This window comes from Carassius gibelio, chromosome B7, assembly GCF_023724105.1.
Source record: "Carassius gibelio isolate Cgi1373 ecotype wild population from Czech Republic chromosome B7, carGib1.2-hapl.c, whole genome shotgun sequence".
Taxonomy (NCBI): Eukaryota; Metazoa; Chordata; class Actinopteri; order Cypriniformes; family Cyprinidae; genus Carassius; species Carassius gibelio.
This window is the reverse complement of record NC_068402.1, coordinates 478,487-500,034: the sequence shown is the minus strand read 5'-3', so window position 1 is coordinate 500,034 and position 21,548 is coordinate 478,487. Positions and strand designations below refer to the sequence as shown.

The 21,548-nt window shown below is 38.8% G+C and overlaps 1 protein-coding gene across 3 annotated transcripts in view; it reads right to left on the bottom strand.

Moving 5' to 3' along the window:
* The window catches only part of LOC127962246 (uncharacterized), a 28,438-nt gene extending 7,259 nt beyond the window's left edge, over window positions 1–21,179 (bottom strand). Inside the window, exons 1-2 of one of the 3 annotated variants that reach the window (XM_052561793.1) lie at window positions 21,107–21,179; window positions 20,289–20,972 (exon numbers count right to left, since the gene is read on the bottom strand). The gene's annotated coding sequence lies outside the window, so the exon portion shown is untranslated. The other 2 variants (XM_052561794.1, XM_052561792.1) reach the window with 2 other exon arrangements.
* Window positions 21,180–21,548: the final 369 nt, after the last annotated feature.

Genomic DNA, 21,548 nt, shown 5'->3' with positions numbered 1-21,548 from the left:
CAGTGGAATATTGGCCTGCAGATCTGTTCAGGTCAGGACTCTTATCACACATGTGAAGTTTGGGGAAGATTGGACATTTTATGCCTGAGTTATAACATATTTTATTCCCATGGCGAGACATTGAACTTCGCCATGGTGCCGTGGACACGCCTTTTAATGAAAACTCAAGATCTTCAAAACTGAACATCGCACAGGCCTTTAGATTAGACTGACCACAAAAAAGACATTGATGTCCAAAAATTTCTAGGAGTAGTTTGTCACAGCGTAAAATATGTCACTTCCTGTTGCCAATAGGTGGCGCTATGACTATAACTGAATATGTGCATGTCAATCTGTTCAGGTTCGGAGTCTCATCAAACATGTGAAGTTTGGGGCAGATTGGACATTGTATGTCTGAGTTATAGCAACTTCATTTTTCATGGCGAATCATCGAAATTGCCAGGCCGCCACGGACACACCCTTCAACGAAAACTCAAGATCTTCGCAATTTAACATCGCAAAGGCCTTTACATTAGGCATTCCAAATTTGGTGTTGATTTGAAGAAATCTCTAGGAGGAGTTCGTTAAAATACAACACATGGAAATGACCAAAATTACACAAAATTTGCTCATAATACTAAAAATAACCGACTTCCTGTTGGGTTTAGAATTTTGCTCCAAGAGTCTTTTTTCTAGGTTTTGGTGTGTTACATATGTGTGCAAATTTTCGTGCATGTACGTGAAACATAGCTCGAAGGCTGTTGATTTTCTTAGTATAGGTGGCGCTGTCGAGCCATTTTGCCACACCCTCTTCTGAATCCTATATCAGACTAAAATTTTCACCAGCTTTGACGCGTGTGCAAAGTTTCATGACTTTTTGAGCATGTTTAAGCCCTCAAAAATGCGATTCATTCGGGAGAAGAAGAATCGGAATAATAATTAAAGCTGCAAGCAGCGATGAACGGGCCCTCGCACCCGGGCTCACCGCCATCGTGTTGCTTTAGTAAAAAGGTGAACGTTGAGAAATATGCATTTAATGTCCTTAATATAAGTGGAATATATCAAAGTATATCCCACATATGTGCCAATCTTACCGTTGCCAGCAGGTGGCGCTATCATTATAATGGAATATTGGCCTTCAGATGTGTTCAGGCCAGGACTCTTATCAAACATTTGAAGTTTGGGGAAGATTGAACATTTTATGCTTGAGTTACAACAACTTCTCTTGCTGTGGCAAGACATCAAATTTTGTCATGGCGCCATGGAAACGCCCTTTAACAAAAACTCAAGATCTCCAAAAGTTAACATTGCACAGGCCTTTAGATTAGACTGACCACAAAATATATGTTAATCTCAAAAAAATTATAGGAGTAGTTTTTCGCAGCGTAAAACATGTCACTTCCTGTTGCCAATAGGTGGCGCTATGACTATAACTGAATGTGGGCATGTAGATCTGTTAAGGGCAGACGTTTTATCTAACATGTGAAGTTTGGGGCAGATTGGACATTGTATGTCTGAGTTAAAGCAACTTCCTTTTTCATGGCGAAACATCGAAATTTGTCAGGCCACCATGGACACGCCCTTTAACGAAATCTAAAGATCTTCGCAATTTAACATCGCAAAGGGCTTAAGATTACACTGACCAGGTTTGGTGTTGATCTGAATAAATCTCTAGGAGGAGTTCGTTAAAGTACAACCCCTGAAAATTGCAAAAACAACGCCAATTTTGCAGAGAAAATTCTAAATAACCGACTTCCTGTTGGGATTCGGATTTCGTACCAAGAGACTTTTTTGTAGGTATTGGTGTGTTACATGTGTTTACCGATTTTTGTACATGTACGTGAAACATAGCTCGAGGCGCACTCTGTTGAAAGTGTATAGGTGGCGCTATCGAGCCATTTTGCCACACCTGATGGAATTTTGGCCTTCAGATGTGTTCAGGCCAGGACTCTTATCACACATGTGAAGTTTGGGGAAGATCAGACATTTTATGCCTGAGTTATAACATCTTTTATTCCCATGGCGAGACATCGAACTTCGTGACGGCGCCATGGACACGCCTTTTAACGAAAACTCAAGATCTTCACAATTTAACATCGCACAGGCCTTTAGATTAGACTGACCACAAAAAAAAAAATTGATGTCATAAAATTTCTAGGAGTAGTTCATCGCAGTGTAAAATATGTCACTTCCTGTTGCCAATAGGTGGCGCTATGACTATAACTGATTATGGGCATGTCAATCTGTTCATGTTAGGAGACTCATCAAACATGTGAAGTTTGGGGCAGATTGGTCATTGTATGTCTGAGTTATAGCAACTTCCTGTTTCATGGCGAATCATCGAAATTCGCCAGGCCGCCACGGACACACCCATTAACGAAAACTCAAAAGCTTCGCAATTTAACATCGCAAAGGCCTTCAGATTAGGCATACCAAATTTGGTGTTGATCTGAATGAATCTCTAGGAGGAGTTCGTTAAAATACAACGCATGGAAATGACAAAAATGACACAAAATTTGCTCATAATATTAGTAATAACCGACTTCCTGTTGGGTTTCGGATTTTGCTCCAAGAGACTTTTTTGTAGGTATTGGAGAGTTACATGTGTATACCGATTTTCATACATGTACATGAAACGTAGCTCGAGGCGCACACCGTTGAACGTGTATAGGTGGCGCTGTTGAGCCATTTTGCCACACCCACTTCTGAAACCCATATCAGACGTAAATTTTCGCCAGTTCTGAGGTGTGTGCAAAGTTTCATGACTTTTCGAGCATGTTTAGGCCCTCAAAAATGCGATTCATTTTGGAGAAGAATAATAATAATAATAATAATAATAATAATAATAATAATAATTAAAGCTGCAAGCAGCGATGAACGGGCCCTCGCACCCGGGCTCACCGCCATCGTGTGGCTTTAGTAAAAAGGTGAACGTTGAGAAATATGCATTTAATGTCCTAAATATAAGTGGAATATATCAAAGTATATCCCATATATGTGCCAATCTTACCGTTGCCAGCAGGTGGCGCTATCATTATAATGGAATATTGGCCTTCAGATGTGTTCAGGCCAGGACTCTTATCAAACATGTGAAGTTTGGGGAAGATTGAACATTTTATGCTTGAGTTACAACAACTTCTCTTGCTGTGGCAAGACATCAAATTTTGTCATGGCGCCATGGAAACGCCCTTTAACAAAAACTCAACATCTCCAAAAGTTAACATTGCACAGGCCTTTAGATTAGACTGACCACAAAATATATGTTAATCTCAAAAAAATTATATGAGTAGTTTGTCGCAGCGTAAAACATGTCACTTCCTGTTGCCAATAGGTGGCGCTATGACTATAACTGAATGTGGGCATGGAGATCTGTTAAGGGCAGAAGTTTTATCTAACATGTGAAGTTTGGGGCAGATTGGACATTGTATGTCTGAGTTACAGCAACTTCCTTTTTCATGGCGAAACATCGAAATTTGTCAGGCCGCCATGGACACACCCTTTAACGAAATCTAAAGATCTTCGCAATTTAACATCGCAAAGGGTTTAAGATTACACTGACCAGGTTTGGTGTTGATCTGAATAAATCTCTAGGAGGAGTTCGTTAAAGTACAACCCCTGAAAATGGCAAAAAAACCGCCAATTTTGCAGAGAAAATTCTAAATAACCGACTTCCTGTTTGGATTCGGATTTCGTACCAAGAGACTTTTTTGTAGGTATTGCTGTGTTACATGTGTATACCGATTTTTGTACATGTACGTGAAACATAGCTCGAGGCGCACTCTGTTGAAAGTGTATAGGTGGCGCTATCGAGCCATTTTGCCACACCTGATGGAATTTTGGCCTTCAGATGTGTTCAGGCCAGGACTCTTATCACACATGTGCAGTTTGGGGAAGATCGGACATTTTATGCCTGAGTTATAACATATTTTATTCCCATGGCGAGACATCGAACTTCGTGACGGCGCCATGGACACGCCTTTTAACGAAAACTCAAGATCTTCACAACTTAACATCGCACAGGCCTTTAGATTAGACTGACCACAAAAATACATTGATGTCATAAAATTTCTAGGAGTAGTTCATCGCAGTGTAAAATATGTCACTTCCTGTTGCCAATAGGTGGCGCTATGACTATAACTGAATATGGGCATGTCAATCTGTTCAGGTCAGGAGTCTCATCAAACATGTGAAGTTTGGGGCAGATTGGTCATTGTAGGTCTGAATTATAGCAACTTCCTGTTTCATGGCGAATCATCGAAATTCGCCAGGCCGCCACGGACACGCCCATTAACGAAAACTCAAAAGCTTCGCAATTTAACATCGCAAAGGCCTTCAGATTAGGCATACCAAATTTGGTGTTGATCTGAATGAATCTCTAGGAGGAGTTCGTTAAAATACAACGCATGGAAATGACAAAAATGACACAAAATTTGCTCATAATATTAGTAATAACCGACTTCCTGTTGGGTTTCGGATTTTGCTCCAAGATACTTTTTTGTAGGTATTGGAGAGTTACATGTGTATACCGATTTTCATACATGTACATGAAACGTAGCTCGAGGCGCACACCGTTGAACGTGTATAGGTGGCGCTGTTGAGCCATTTTGCCACACCCACTTCTGAAACCCATATCAGACGTAAATTTTCGCCAGTTCTGAGGTGTGTGCAAAGTTTCATGACTTTTCGAGCATGTTTAGGCCCTCAAAAATGCGATTCATTTTGGAGAAGAAGAATAAATATAGCTGCAAGCAGCGATGTCGGGCTCAAGCCACCAATGCCATCGCCACCCCGGTGGCATCAGGTAAACTGTGCCCAGCGGGCACATGCATTCACAATATCCCTCTGGCAGTGAGGTTTTAAAGGATATGGCAGTTAAAGGGTTAATCCGAATCATCTAGACTTTAAAATCACATTCACAGAACAATATATATATATAACTTTAGTAACACTTTACAATAAGATTCCATTCATAAACATTATGTTAACATGAACAATATTTATATAGCATTCATTCACGTCAGTTAATATTCCAAACTTAAACATTAAAACATTGTTTTATTGTGATTTTTTTCCAAGCACATTTTACCAATTCCTAACCATATCAATCTTAATAACTACCATTATTTTTTTATTTAATCATTTATGAGTGCTATACAATAGTCCAGGAAAGCTGGAAGAGAAAAACAGGTCAAGAAGAACTGACAAAAAGAATTGCAAAATAATTAGGAAATAATGTGAAGATTAATTTTTAGTCAATTCTGCAAGACAGACTTTCAGGAAAGGAGGTGGAATAAAAATGAGCTCCTAAATCTTAATCCCGGATTCTGGAAGATATACTCCTCAAACCATCGAACAAGAGGAGGTGGTGCTGGTCCTTCACGAGTCACTCTAATCTGTTCATAAAGCCTATATATAAAGTCTTTATATATAGTATTTCACAATACTTCATGGTATTCTAATTAAATAATTTTTTGGAATCTTAGATCTCTCAGAGCCTGACACCGAGTAATTCTGGAGACTCCAGGAAAGTGGCAGTTCTGTAAAATGTTGGCGCTGGAGACTAAATGCTCCCTGATAGTTTCACACCTAATTCACTTAACACACACACACACACACACACACAGTGACAGAGGTACAGAGTGACATCAGATGTATGATAGTTTTTTAATTTTCTATCATCCATATAGTGTTGTATAGTCATGAAACTATTGTCATGAGACCAGTCATTCTGAGGAAATATGCCTCAGAATGACTTGTCTTTTATGTGTACATTTTTTTTTAAGTGTTTAGAAGCTGCACTTTAAAAAAATAAAAATACATTTACTGGTTCCTTTTTTACTATTATTTAAAAAAAATCACCACGACAAAACCCTTCAAGCTATCCAAAATTCATTCACACCTGTTCTGTAAGATTAATTCTTTAAACAGTGGTAAAAGAGGATGTGGGGCTGAACCTTCAAGAGTCACTCAAAACGAATCTGTCCATAAAGCCTATAAAGAATTATTCTTAATATACAGTTCACAATACTTCAGCTTGTTATTCTAATTAAGTGAGGGTCATTTTATCAGTAAAATACATAAAATACATATTATTTTATTTGAAAGATTTCTATAAATTATTTAAATCATACTCGTTTCTCCAATAATTATTTAAAAGTAATCCTATAGCTCCCTCAGGTGGCCATTATAGGTACTAAGAATTGCAAGCTTGATTTATAAGTTATGATAGTTTAAATTTTATGCTGGCTCTTGAAAATGATAAAGCTATGAAACTTACTGTGCTTCCTTCAAATGAGGACTTCTACTTATATAAAAAATTATGAAGAGTTAGAATGAAAAATTGTAAAGATATAGTAAAATAACTATTGTATTTTTTTATGTTACTTTAATAAATCTCAGTGGCAACACCATTTAAGCTATCCTAAACCCATTCACAATTTAACATCTCAGTATTTTGGCATAATGTTGAAAAAGGAGTATGGAGTAGTATGAGGAGGAGTATGAATTCATTTACAGGCTGAGTTTATCATAAATCCACAATAAAATTTCTGAGTTCTGTATCAATCTGTGTTGTTGTTTGTTTATTTTTATCTTTTATTTTTCATAGGAAGATAACTTACTCTCCTTTTTAATAAATGTGCTTATAAACCAAGGACAAGCTATTTATAGCTGTATTTATAAACTGCTTACTACTGACTATTGATATTGGGACAAGGCTTTATAAAGCATGAACTGACTATTTACTAATGAGTGCAGTTATTATAAAGTGTTATCAATGCATTTGCTAATGTTAACAAATTAGACATTATTTTACAGTGTTATCAAATCCTTAAATGACTCATAAGCATTTGTGAAAGTTCTGCTTGCATTACAGCTTAGTATTGATCTGTGAGCTGAACAGATTTACTGTTACATCCATGAGATTATGTAAGTTAAAATAAATATAATGTCACAGGATGTCATAGGTCAGTATCAAATGAGTTTGAAATTATTATTTGCAGCACAAATAAGGTTTTTTTAGGATTTTTAAAAATCCCTAAAACTGTCAGAAAAAGGTTAAGGCCTAAGCTTTTTCTATGTGAGTGGCTAAATTTATTTTTGTTTTTATAATTGTAATACACAAACTATGAAATTATACAAAATGTATAAAAAGGTAAATAAATAAATACGCACACATTAAAAAAGCAGCCAAGTCGAATGAGTTTCCTTTTTTATATAGATTAAAATTGAAGACAGAAGCAAGTGGTAAATGTGGTCACTTTAATATTCAAATCCAGTAGATCCAGTTTATGTTCACGTGGCTGTTTTCGTTTATAGTCGCCAAGCTATTATGTATTTTGAAATAATCTTGTCCGTGATGTGTTCGTTCGTACGACGAAAGCCAGAATCCTGCAGCTCGAGAGATATGTTATTCTGCCAGTCGCGCTTTCAAATAGTCTTGCACACTTAAACAGGTCACAAACACCTGCATTTACCTCTTGTTGTGTTACAGTGGGTTTATTGTGTGCATTTGTGGTAATGTTTTATTTAAAAAAGCTCTTAAACAAGAATAAATTCGTTTATTTTGAGCTGGACACTGTACGCGCTGATCGGAGGCGTGATTTCAGATAGGCAGCCACAAATATTTCATTTTCACACAAACAGTTCAAAAACATCTTAATTTAGCTCTTGGTGTGTTCTAATTGGTTGATAGTGTGATATCGCTGTAATAATTTATTTTTAAAAGCTTTAAAACAGGAATAAATTCGTTTTCTCTGAGCTCTTTACTCCAGACGCTTGTGATCACAGCGGTGATTCATCGCTCCTATTTCTCACGTATCTCTGGCCAGAAATAATTTATCCATGAGCCCTGAACCGGTAATAATCAGATATGTTGGTTTAGCTTGTCAGTGTGAATTAAATCTAAGTATTTATTTGTATTTTTAACGGATTTAAAAGTGAAAGTAAAAGTCCGGGAATTGAACCTGTAGGGGCGCTATTTCTCTCAGACAATGGAAGTCTGAAGCACATATACTCAAACAGATGGACAGAGTGAGATGAGATGTTTGACAGTTTTTTAATTTTCTGTTATCCATACAGTGTTGTAAAGTCGTGAAACTATGCATATTTCCTCAGAATGACTTTTTCATCTGTATGAAAAAATTATTTGACGTCTTTGGAAGCTGCAACTTAAAAATACAATAATGATTCCCTTTGTAAGGTCATTTAAAAAAATCACCACGGTAAAACCATTCAAGCTATCCAAAATCCATTCACAATTTAAGTTCCTATCAGAAATACTGATGTGTGTTCAGAGTTTTGTGAAATTCTAAGTATGTTATTTGCCTCAAAATCACCTGAGAAGTATTCCAGTTTGACATGTTGCCACGCCAACAATTTTTTAGATATCAATATCCCCCTTGCAGATTTATATCGGCTGTGTTTTAACATTATTCTGATGAAGTTTGAAGCAAATCGAGTAATAATAAGATGCTGAATTCAAATCATTTTGAAAATGACACACTTCCTGCTGCCAGTTGGTGGCGCTATAACTTTGACTCCTAATAGTCACATATATGCGATCGACATCATACAACGAATAATCTGATGAAGTTTGATTAAAATCAGGAAATGTATGTGGACGATATTAGACACTTCCTGTTTCTCATTTCTCGCCATAATTTCAACGCCTCGCCACGAGCAAACCGTTCGAGATATCAAAAATCCCCTGGCAATTTTTCATCCCCAGTGTCTTGAGATCATGTTGACCGAGTTTGGCGGCAATCGAGAAAAAAACCTATGACAAGTATTTCAAATTCCAGAGCATGCGCTTTTTACATAACTCTAAATAGCTGACTTCCTGTTGGGTGGAGCCTATGACATGCAATACGCAAGTTTTTCGGCACAATGAGATCTATATGTGTACTGAGTTTCTTATGAATATGTGCAAGTATGTGTGAGCTATACATCAACATTTCTGACTGTGTTCCAGGGGGCGCCGTAGAGCCCCTGTGCCACGCCCGGGTCCCAGCCTCTGCAGGCTCCTAAAGGCCACAGATTCCAAAGTGTGCGCAAATTTTCAAGAGTTTTTGAGTATGTTAAGGACCCCAAAAGCACCCACAACTTTGACGAAAAATTTGAATACTAAACCCGAAATAGCCAACTTCCTGTTGGGCGGAGCCTATGATATGCAATACAAAAGTTGTTTGGATTGATGAGATTTATATGTGTACCGAGTTTCATACGTCTACGAGCAAGAGTGTATGATATATGGCCCTCCATATTCCAGGGGGCGCTGTAGAGCCCCTGTGCCACGCCCGTGTATCAGTCTCTGCCCGGCCCTAATGGCCGCAGGTTCCAATCTGTGTGCCAATTTTCAAGACTTTTTAAGCACGTTAAGGGCCCCAAAAGCCCCCGAGACGTTGGAAAAAAAAATAATAATAATAATAATAATAATAAAAAATAATCCTAAGGAAAACAATAGGCCTCTCGCCCTTTGGGCTTGAGCCCTAATAATAATAATTAAAGCTGCAAGCAGCGATGAACGGGCCCTCGCACCCGGGCTCACTGCCATCGTGTGGCTTTAGTAAAAAGGTGAACGTTGAGAAATATGCATTTAAACTCATAAATATAAGTGCAATATATCAAAGTTTATTCCATATGTGTGCCAATCTTCCTGTTGCCAGCAGGTGGCGCTATCGTTATAATGGAATATTGGCCTTCCGATGTGTTCAAGCCAGGACTCTTATCACACATGTGAAGTTTGGGCAAGATCGGACATTTTATGCCTGAGTTATAACATCTTTTATTCCCATGGCGAGACATCGAACTTCGTCATGGCGACATGGACACGCCTTTTAACAAAAACTCAAGATCTTCACAACTAAACATCACACAGGCCTTTAGATTAGACTGACCACAAAAAAGACATTGATGTCATAAAATTTCTGGGAGTAGTTTGTCTCAGTGTAAAATATGTCACTTCCAGTTGCCAATAGGTGGCGCTATGACTATAACTGAATATTGGCATGTAGATCTGTTCAGGTGAAGAGTCTTATCAAAAATGTGAAGTTTGGGGCAGATTGGACATTGTATGTGTGAGTTATAGCACCATCATTTTTCATGGCGAATCATCGAAATTTGTCAGGCCGCCATGGACACGCCCTTTAACGAAACCTCAATTCCTTCGCAATTTAACATCGCAAAGGGCTTTAGATTACACTGACCAAGTTTGGTGTTGATCTGAATAAATCTCTAGGAGGAGTTCATTAAAATACAACCCCTGAAAATGACAAAAACAACACCAATTTTGCAGGGAAAATAAAAAATAACCGACTTCCTGTTGGGATTCGGATTTCGTACCAGGAGACTTTTTTGTAGCTATTGGTGTGTTACATATGTTAACCGATTTTCGTACATGTACATGACATGTAGCTCGAGGCGCACTCCATTGAAAATGTATAGGTGGCGCTATCGAGCCATTTTGCCACACCCAATGGAATATTAGCCTCCAGATGTGTTCAGGTCAGGACTCTTATCAAACATTTGAAGTTTGGGCAAGATCTTATATTTTATGACTGAGTTACAACAACTTCTACTCCCATGGCGAGACATCGAACTTTGACATGGCGCCATGGACACGCCCTTTAACGAAAACTCAAGATCTTCTCAATTTAACATCTTACAGGCCTTTAGATTAGACTAACGACAAAAAAGACATTGATGTCAAAAATTTCTAGGAGTAGTTTGTTGCAGCGTAAAATATGTCACTTCCTGTTGCCAATAGGTGGCGCTATGACTGTAACTGAATATGGTCGTGTCAAACTGTTCAGGACAGGAGTCTCATCAAACATGTGAAGTTTGGGGCAGATTGGTCATTGTATGTCTGAGTTATAGCAACTTCCTGTTTCATGGCGAATCATCGAAATTCGCCAGGCCGCCACACACAGGCCCTTCAACGAAAACTCAAAAGCTTCGCAATTTAACATCGCAAAGGCCTTTAGATTAGGCATACCAAATTTGGTGTTGATCTGAATTAATCTCTAGGAGGAGTTCGTTAAAATACAACGCATGGAAATGACAAAAATGACACAAAATTTGCTCATAATATTAGAAATAACCGACTTCCTGTCTGGTTTCGGATTTTGCTCCAAGAGACTTTTTTGTAGGTATTGGAGAGTTACATGTGTATACCGATTTTCATACATGTACATGAAACGTAGCTCGAGGCGCACACCGTTGAACGTGTATAGGTGGCGCTGTTGAGCCATTTTGCCACACCCACTTCTGAAACCCATATCAGACGTAAATTTTCGCCAGTTCTGAGGTGTGTGCAAAGTTTCATGACTTTTCGAGCTTGTTTAGGCCCTCAAAAATGCGATTCATCTTAGAGAAGAAGAATAATAATAATAATAATAATAAACGGAGCAATTCCAAGAGGGTCCTCACACCATCGGTGCTCGGGCCCTAATTAAAGCTGCAAGCAGCGATGAACGGGCCCTCGCACCCGGGCTCACCGGCAGCGAGTGGCTTTAGTTAATAGGTGAACGGTGAGAAATATGCATTTAAACTCATAAATATAAGTAGAATATATCAATGTTTATTCCATATATGTGCCAATCTTCCTGTTGCCAGCAGGTGACGCTATCATCATAATGGAATATTGGCCTTCAGATGTGTTCAGGGCAGGACTTTTATCGAACATGTGAGGTTTGGGGAGGATTGGACACTTTATGCCTGAGTTACAACAACATCCTATTTCATGGCGAAACAATGAAATTTGTCAGGCCACCATGGACACGCCCTTTAACGAAACCTCAAGATCTTCGCAATTTAAGATCGCAAAAGGCTTTAGATTACACTGACCAAGTTTAGTGTTGATCTGAATAAATATCTAGGAGGAGTTCGTTAAAGTACAACCCCTGAAAATGGCCAAAACAACACTAATTTTGTAGAGAAAATTCCAAATAACTGACTTCCTGTTGGGATTCAGACTTCGTACCAAGAGACTTTTTCGTAGATATTGGTGTGTTACATGTGTGTACCGATTCTTGTACATGTACGTGAAACATAGCTCAAGGCGCACTCCGTTTAAAGTGTATACGCACTCCGTTGAAAGTGTATAGGTGGCGCTATTGAGCCATTTTGCCACACTCGATGGAATATTGGCTTTCAAATCTGTTCAGGCCAGGACCCTTATCACACAAGTTAAATTTGGGCAAGATCGGACATTTTATGCCTGAGTTATAACATCTTTTATTCCCATGGCGAGACATCGAACTTCATCATGGCGCCATGGACACACCTTTTAACAAAAACTCAAGATATTCGCAACTAAACATCACACAGGTCTTTAGATTAGACTGACCACAAAAAAGACATTGATGTCATAAAATTTCTAGGAGTAGTTTGTCACAGTGTAAAATATGTAACTTCCTGTTGCCAATAGGTGGCGCTATGACTATAACTGAATATTGGCATGTAGATCTGTTCAGGTCAAGAGTCTTATCCAACATGTGAAGTTTGGGGCAGATTGGACATTGTATGTCTGAGTTACAGCAACTTCCTTTTTCATGGCGAAACATCGAAATTTTTCAGGCCGCCATGGACCCGCCCTTTAACGAAACCTCAAGTCCTTCGCAATTTATTATCGCAAAGGGCTTTAGATTACACTGACCAAGTTTGATGTTGATCTGAATAAATCTCTAGGAGGAGTTCGTTAAAGTACAACCCCTGAAAATGGCAAAAACAACAGCAATTTTGAAGGGAAAATTCAAAATAACCGACTTCCTGTTGGGATCCGGATTTCGTACCAAGAGACTTTTTTGTAGGTATTGGAGTGTTACATGTGTGTACCAATTTTTGTACATGTACGTGAAACATAGCTCGAGGCGCACTCCGTTGAAAGTGTATAGGTGGCGCTATAGAGCCATTCTGCCACACCCGGTGGAATATTGGCCTGCAGATCTGTTCAGGCCAGGACTCTTATCACACATGTGAAGTTTGGGGAAGATCGGACATTTTATGCCTGAGTTATAACATCTTTTATTCCCATGGCGAGACATCGAACTTCGTCGCGGCGCCATGAACAAGCCTTTTAACGAAAACTCAAGATCTTCACAACTGAACATCGCACAGGCCTTTAGATTAGACTGACCACAAAAAAGACATTGATGTCATAAAATTTCTAAGAGTAGTTCGTCGCAGCATAAAATATGTCACTTCCTGTTGCCAATAGGTGGCGCTATGACTATAACTGAATATGGGCATGTCAATCTGTTCAGGTTCGGAGTCTCATCAAACATGTGAAGTTTGGGGCAGATTGGTCATTGTATGTGTGAGTTATAGCAACTTCATTTTTCATGGCGAATCATCGAAATTCGCCAGGCCGCCACGGACACGCCCTTCAACGAAAAGTCAGGATCTTCGCAATTTAACATCGCAAAGGCCTTTAGATTAGGCATACCAAATTTGGTGTTGATTTGAAGAACTCTCTAGGAGGAGTTCGTTAAAATACAACACATGGAAATGACCAAAATTACACAAAATATGCTCATAATATTAAAAATAACCGACTTCCTGTTGGGTTTAGAATTTCGCTCCAAGAGTCTTTTTTGTAGGTATTGGTGTGTTACATATGTGTGCCAATTTTCGTGCATGTACGTGAAACATAGCTGGAAGGCTGTTGATTTTCTTGGTATAGGTGGCGCTGTCGAGCCATTTTGCCACACCCTCTTCTGAATCCTATATCAGACGAAAATTTTCACCAGGTTTGACGAGTGTGCAAAGTTTCATGACTTTTTGAGCATGTTAAAGCCCTCAAAAATGCGATTCATTCGGGAGAAGAAGAAGAAGAAGAAGAAGAATAATAATAATATTAAAGCTGCAAGCAGCGATGATCGGGCCCTCGCACCCGGGCTCACCGCCAGCAAGCGGCTTTAGTAAAAAAAGCGAACGGCGAGAAATATGCATTTAAAGTCGTAAATATAAGTGGAATATGTCAAAGTCATTTATATGTGCCAATCTTCTTTTTGCCAGCAGGTGGCGCTATCATTATAATGGAATATTTTCCTTCAGATGTGTTCAGGCCAAGACTCTTATCAAACATTTGAAGTTTGGGGAAGATCGAATATTTTATGCCTGAGTTACAACAACTTCTCTTCCTATGGCGAGACATCAATTTTGTCATGGCGCCATGGACACGACCTTTAACAAAAACTCAAGATAGACTGACCACGAAAAAGACATTAATGTCAAAAAATTTCTAGGAGTAGTTTGTCGCAGTGTAAAATATGACACTTCCTGTTGCCAATAGGGGGCACTATATATCTTTGTTGTTCTGTCCTTTCATCTGCTCACTGCATTTGTTAACTGTGTCTTACAAGTGGTTTTTAAAAGTAAAAATTACTTCAATTTCAGTCTCTTTCAATATAAGTGTTTATATAAATGTTAATTAAAGCTTAGTTAAAATATTTTAATACATTATTAATAATATTTTTTTTATTACATTTTTATTTTAAAAATAGTTTATGTACTGTGAAAAAACATAAATAATAATATTTTTAATGATAGGAATAACTAACATAAAAAAGATTAATAAATTATCTGAAAAATAGATTGTTCATTGTTAGTTCATGTTAGTTAATGCATTAACTAATGTAAACCAAAGAGAGCTTATTCGCACTTTTCATGATCTATAACCATTTTTAAAAATACTTTTATTGATCTATAAACATTTCTGAAATTATTATATAAAACTATATTACCAGTAAAATTCATTAGCTTTTTAAAATACATATTGTTTTACTTTGAAAGATTTTTATAAATGATTTAAATGCTTTATAGACGTTTCTAAAACAATTATTTAAAAGTAATCCTATAGCTCCATCTGGTGGTGGCCATGATAGGTATTACACACTGCACGTTTGGTGTTGCTATCTGAACCAGTCCGAATGAAGCGTTCCTAAATGGAGCAGGAGAACAGGACAGACTGTGCATATGCCTATGCAAGGCCAGGTTCACAAGCTCTATCTGTAATGCATATTTTTTTCAGAGCCCATGTTAATGGATCAGAGCATTCACACTGCACATGGTAAAAGATGTGAACAGAAAAGGTTAGAAGTAGAAAGGTGTGAAAAGAATGAATATCTAGCGCATGAGCATAGAGAGAGTTGTGAGTGCACAGGACACAGTTTGAGCAGAGGAAACGAGTTTTAAGTGCGCGCACGCTCTCCGAGCAAAAGCAGCATGTATCAGAGCGTTTTTTGTCAAAGTAAAGGAAATGTGCACGCAAGCGGAGAGATTCATGCTCGCACATTATTTTAATGTGTTTTTGCGTAACAATAACATGCTCTCGCTACTGCGTCTGCACCACATACACATACTGTATACACTCTGCAAACAGTGAACCTGTATAATCTATAACAAATCTATTTCAACACCTGAAGCATCGCTACAATGAGCTCAATGACCAATGCATGACAAGAAGACATGCCTAAAAATTCAGCACTCCTGAATATGAGTATTTCACTTCCAGCCATCGAGGACAATTATATATATCACTCATAAATCATGAAATACCAGATCTATAGTATTTATTAAGATTGATGTGATTTGAAATTGGTAAAATGTACTTGGAAAAAAATGTCATCAGAATATCAACGTGCCTTATTATTATGTACTTTGTGAAAAAGCATTTTTAACAATTTTATTGATCTATAAGCATTTGTAAAATATGTTTGCCTGCATTACAGCTTAGTCTTTATCTGTGAGCTGAACTGTTTTACTGTTAAATCAGCAAGATTGTGTAAATTCAGGTCATGTCATGTCATGTCACAGAATGGCTGTCATAGGTCAGTATCAAATAAGTTTAAAATTATTATCAGAATAAAAAAATATATACAAGTCATCGTGTATGTATTTTTAAAATCTTTTTTTATTTTGCAATTTACATAATTCTTAACCTAATTATATAAAATCATTTTGTCTGAGCCCTACAAATTGTACTAGGTTTTTTTCGTCCCTAAAAATGATAGAAAATGATAGAGAGATTTCTTAAGCTGTAATGATGAAAAAAATCAACAACACACAATTACAGTTTTTTTTCTGGTGATTAAAGAGATGTTAACTCTCTCTCTCTCTCCCTATCTCTCTCTCTCTCTGTCAGGCAGGTCCTCAAGCACCCCCCCCCCCCTTTCCCTCACACAGAGACAATGCCAGAGAGTGAGATCAGATGTCTGACAGTTTTATAATTTTATTTTAATCTTACAGTGTTGTAAAGTCGTGAAACTATGCATATTTCCTCAGAATCGCATGTTCTCTAAATGAAAAATGGTTTTGAAATGTTTGGAAGCTGCAATTTAAAAATACCAGACAATTAATGTTTCCCTTTTTACTGTTATTTCAAAAAATCACCACGGCAAAACCGTTCAAGCTATCCAAAATCCATTCGCAATTTAAGTTCCTCAATGTTTTTTCAACATGTAGACAAAGTTTGGTGTGTATAGTGCACTTCCCCTGTGAGGAGTATGCATTAATTCACAGCCGAATTTGCCAAAAATACATATTCAAATCAAAATAGCTGACTTCCTGTTGGTCGTAGCTTATGACTGTGAATTAGAAAATTGTCCGTCTTGATAAGAACAATTTATGTACCAAGTTTGGTGTCTGTAGCTAAAACTAACCCCCCCACTTTTGACAAAAGGTGGCGCTATAGAGTGCCTCCATCACATCCTTTTAAAAGCTTATGCCATTGTCTAGATATCATTAATACGGATATGTGTTCTGAGTTTAATGTAAATCTGAGCTTGTTGTCTGCCTCAAAATCACCATAACAGAATATTCAAGTTTGACACGTTGCCATGGCAACACTATATTAGATATCAGTATACCCACAACAGATTTACATCAGCTGTATTTTGTCATTATTCTGATGAAGTTTGAAGCAAATCGAGTAAAAATAAGACGCTGAATTAAAAGAATTTTGAAAATGACACACTTCCTGCTGCCAGTTGGTGGCGCTGTAACTTTGACACCTTATAGTTACATATATGCGAGTAACATATTACAATGAACAAACCGATGAAGTTTGATGAAACTCAGGAAATGTATGCGGATGTTATTAGGCACTTCCTGTTTCAAATTTTGTGCCCTAATTTCAACGCCTCACCACGGGCGAACCGTTCGAGATATCAAAAATCCCCTCGCAATTTTTCATCCTCAATGTCTTGAGATCATGTTCACCAAGTTTTGTGGCAAACGGGTGGAAAACCTCAGAGGAGTATTTCAAATTCCAGAGCATGCTTTTTTTAAACAGCCCTGAATAGCTGACTTCCTGTTGGGCGGAGCCTATGACATAGAGCGTGAAAGTTGTTCGGCTCAATGAGATCTATAAGTGTACTGAGTTTCATATAAATACATGCAAGTATGTGTGAGCTATGGTTCAGGATTTTCTGACGGTGTTCCAGGGGGCGCTGTAGAGCTCCTATGCCACGCCCGGGTTCCAGTCTCTGCGGCGACCTGATGGCCGCAGGTTCCAATGTGTATGCCAATTTTCAAGAGTTTTTGAGTATGTTAAGGCCCCCAAAAACCCCCGGAAGGTTAAAAAAAAAATAAAAATAATAAGAATAATCCTTAGGGGAACAATAGGGCCCTGCGCCCATTGGCTCGGGCCCTAAAAAAACAAAGCAGATACAAGAGGGTCCTCGCACCTCGGTGCTCAGGCCCTAATAATAATAATAATAATAATAATAAACGGAGCAATTCCAAGAGGGTCCTCACACCATCGGTGCTCGGGCCCTAATAATAAACAAAGCAGATACAAGAGGGTCCTCGCACCTCGGTGCTCGGGCCCTAATAATAAACAAAGCAGATACAAGAGGGTCCTCGCACCTCGGTGCTCGGGCCCTAATAATAAACGGAGCAATTCCAATAGGGTCCTCACACCATCGGTGCTCGGGCCCTAATAAACGGAGCAATTCCAATAGGGTCCTCGCACTGCAGTGCTCGGGCCCTAATAAACGGAGCAATTCCAATAGGGTCCTCGCACTGCAGTGCTCGGGCCCTAATAATAATAATAATAAACGAAGCAGATACAATAGGGTCCTCACACCTTCGGTGCCGGGCCCTAATAATAATAATAAACGGAGCAATTCCAAGAGGGTCCTCGCACCATCGGTTCTCGGTCCCTAATAAACGGAGCAATTCCAATAGGGTCCTCGCACTGCAGTGCTCGGTCCCTAATAAACGGAGCAATTCCAATAGGGTCCTCGCACTTCAGTGCTCGGGCCCTAATAAATGGAGCAATTCCAATAGGGTCCTCGCACTCCAGTGCTCGGGCCCTAATAACTAGAAATAACTAGAATATATACAGAATATTGTATATATAGAATATATACAATAACTAGAAATTTGATGCAGCCTTGATCTGACGCAAGAAGCAGGTAATTTGTAATTTTAACAAGTGCAGTTTCTGTGCTTTGGTGGGGCCTGAAACCTGACTGAAATTCTTCATACAGATCATTTTTGTGCAGGAAGGTGCTCAATTGAGCAGACACAATTTTTTCTAAAATTTTAGACATAAATGGAAGATTTGAAATAGGCCTATAATTTGCTAGTTCACTAGGATCTAGTTTTTGTTTCTTAATAAAAGGCTTAATAACTGCCAGCTTGAATGGTTTTGGGACGTGACCTAAAGATAACGACGAGTTAATGATATTGAGAAGTGGTTCTTCAGCTACAGGTAACAACCTCTTTCAGTAATTTAGTGGGTACAGGATATAATATACATGTTGTTGGTTTAGATACAGTGATGAGTTTATTTAGCTCTTCCTGTCCTATATTTGTAAAGCACTGCAGGTTATCTTTGGGTGCGATGGATGAAACTGAAGTGTTAGACACTGTAGAATCTACATTCGCTATTGTATTTCTAATGTTATCTATTTTATCAGTGAAGAAATTCATAAAGTCATTACTATTAACCTTGATGGAATATTTGAATCACGTAGCGTCTGTTAATTTGTTAATTTAGCCACTGTGCTAAATAAAAACCTTGAATTGTTTTGTTTATTTTCAATGAGTTTGTGGGTATGCTCTGCCCTAGCAGTTTTTAGCGCCTGTCTATAGCTGGACATACTGTTTTTCAATGCAATTATAAAAACTTCCAAGTTAGTTTTTCTTAATTTGCGTTCAAGACTATGAGTTACTTTCTTGAGAGAGTGAGTATTACTGTTATACCAGGGCACAGTATGTTTTTCTCTAACCTTTTTCAATTGGATGGGGGCAACAGATTCTAATGTAATTGAAAAAATAGTGTTGTCCATGTTGTCAGTCATTTCGTCTAATTCATGTGTATTTTTGGGTACAAATAGCAGTTGAGATAGATCAGGCAGGTTATTTGCGAATCTGTCTTTGGTGGCTGGAACAATAGTTCTGCCCAGACGGTAATGCTGAGACATATAGTTAATATCAGTGATATGCAGCATGCATGATACAAGGAAATTGTCTGTAATATCATCACATTGAGGTACGATATCTATATCAGTAAGATCGATTCCAAGTGATATAATTAAATCTAGTGTATGATTAAAACAATGAGTGGGCCCGGTGACATTTTGCTTGACTCCAAAGGAGTTTATTAGGTCAGTAAACGCAAGTCCTAATGCATCATTTGTATTATCAACGTGAATATTAAAATCCCCCATGATTAGCGCCTTATCAACTGTAACCAGAAGGTCTGAGAGGAAATCTGCAAATTCTTTTAGGAATTCTGTATATGACCCTGGTGGTCTATACACAGTAGCCAGAGCAAGAGATACATTAGATTTCTTTTGCATGTCAGGCCATGTAACATTAAGCAGAAGTATTTCGAATGAGTTAAACCTGTATCCTGTTTTCTGGGTAACATTAATAATATCACTATATATTGTTGCAACACCTTTGCCACGACCAGTCTGACTCATGCTTATAACAGTAGTTTGGTGGAGTAGACTCATTTAGACCAAAATAATAATTTGCTTTTAGCCAGGTTTCAGTCAAGCAGAGTACATCAAAACTTTTATCTGTGATCATTTCATTTAAAATTAACTGCTTTGGGTGTGAGTGATCTAATATTTATGAGCCCAAACTTTAAAGATTGTTTTTGTTCATTTACTTTACATGTTTCTGGTTTAATCACGATAAGATTTTGTTCTAGATCCTACATTAAATTTATATTTTGACCTCACTATTCGGGGAACAGACACAGTCTTAATAGATTGTACAGTGCAAGTACTTCTATCATTTAAGCAGGTGGAACAAAAGTCATCATAATAGTTATTTGAGAATTGTCTTACTAGTCACATGGAGCGAAGTGTCCTGGAGATGTTGTCAGAGAGCAGCTCCGCTCCGACTCTGCTGGGGATGCAGGCCATCAGCGCGAAACAGCCTAGGATGCTCCCAGAAAAGATTCCAGTTATTAACAAATAGCAGTTTCTGTTCTTTACACCATGACAACAACCATTCATTTAAAGCAACAAGTCTACTGAACTTTCCGTGTCCTCGTCGATACGTGGGCAGTGGTCCTGACACGACGATGGTCACCGCGTGCGTCGTGCTGCGAACCGTCTCGATCAGGCTGCTGAAGTCCCTTTTTCAGTGTCTCCGTCTGCTGCAGCGAGGTGTTGTTAACCCCGGCGTGAAGCACGACCACTCTGTGGATCTCTTCGGCCTTCAGGATCGCGGGTATCTGCGCAGAAACATCGAGAACTCGAGCACCAGGCAAACAATGAGTGTGCACTTTACCTTCAGCTAACGTAGCACGGACGTGTCGGACGATGGAGTCTCCAATGATCACAGCGTCGCATCTTGTCTCACGGAGGGGAACGAAGCGGTTCGGTGTGGAGATCTCGAAGACCGGAGGGGGAGAAGTCATCGCCCGGGGCCTGGCTCGCGTCCTCCACTGTGGATGCACCCAGGGTCCATGGTGTCCCGGCGCCGGAGTGAAGGACATCTGGGATCACGTCCTGGGTGCACCGGGCCTGTGCAGAGAAACACAAGGAGTAGACGTGGTGGGACTGTTAACAGCATGCTGTATACTTAACCCGGACTTGTGAGCATCAGCCCAAGATGATTTCAGCACGGCTCTCCGCTCTCTCAGCTGGGCCTGCCTCACCTCCAGGTCGCAAATCTGCTTTCCCAGGGCCTCGAGCTCGAGCTTCATTCGGTGCCCAACGTGTCCTCGCCTGCAATCAAAGGTAGACATTCATCTGCCATTAAAGCAACTAACAGTGAGTACAGCAGTGGTAATGTGTGTGAATAGAGTATTAGCAATGTAAGCGCAGTTAGCTGCAACCACGCCACTGATGCTAACAGGCTATAAGCTAATAGCGGACCCAGGAGATCAAAATTAAACTAGTGATAACGAGCCGCTCTGATTGTTTTTGTTGTAGAATACAATAGAGGATATATTCACACGTTATATAAACGGAAACGATGGTGTTTAAAATTAATTTTTAAGATAAAAATAGTCGATAAAAAGAATATAGTGACAGAGCTCAAACGCAGTACGGGCGCCACCTCTGGGTCACCTCTGTTTTCTAAATACATCCCAAATC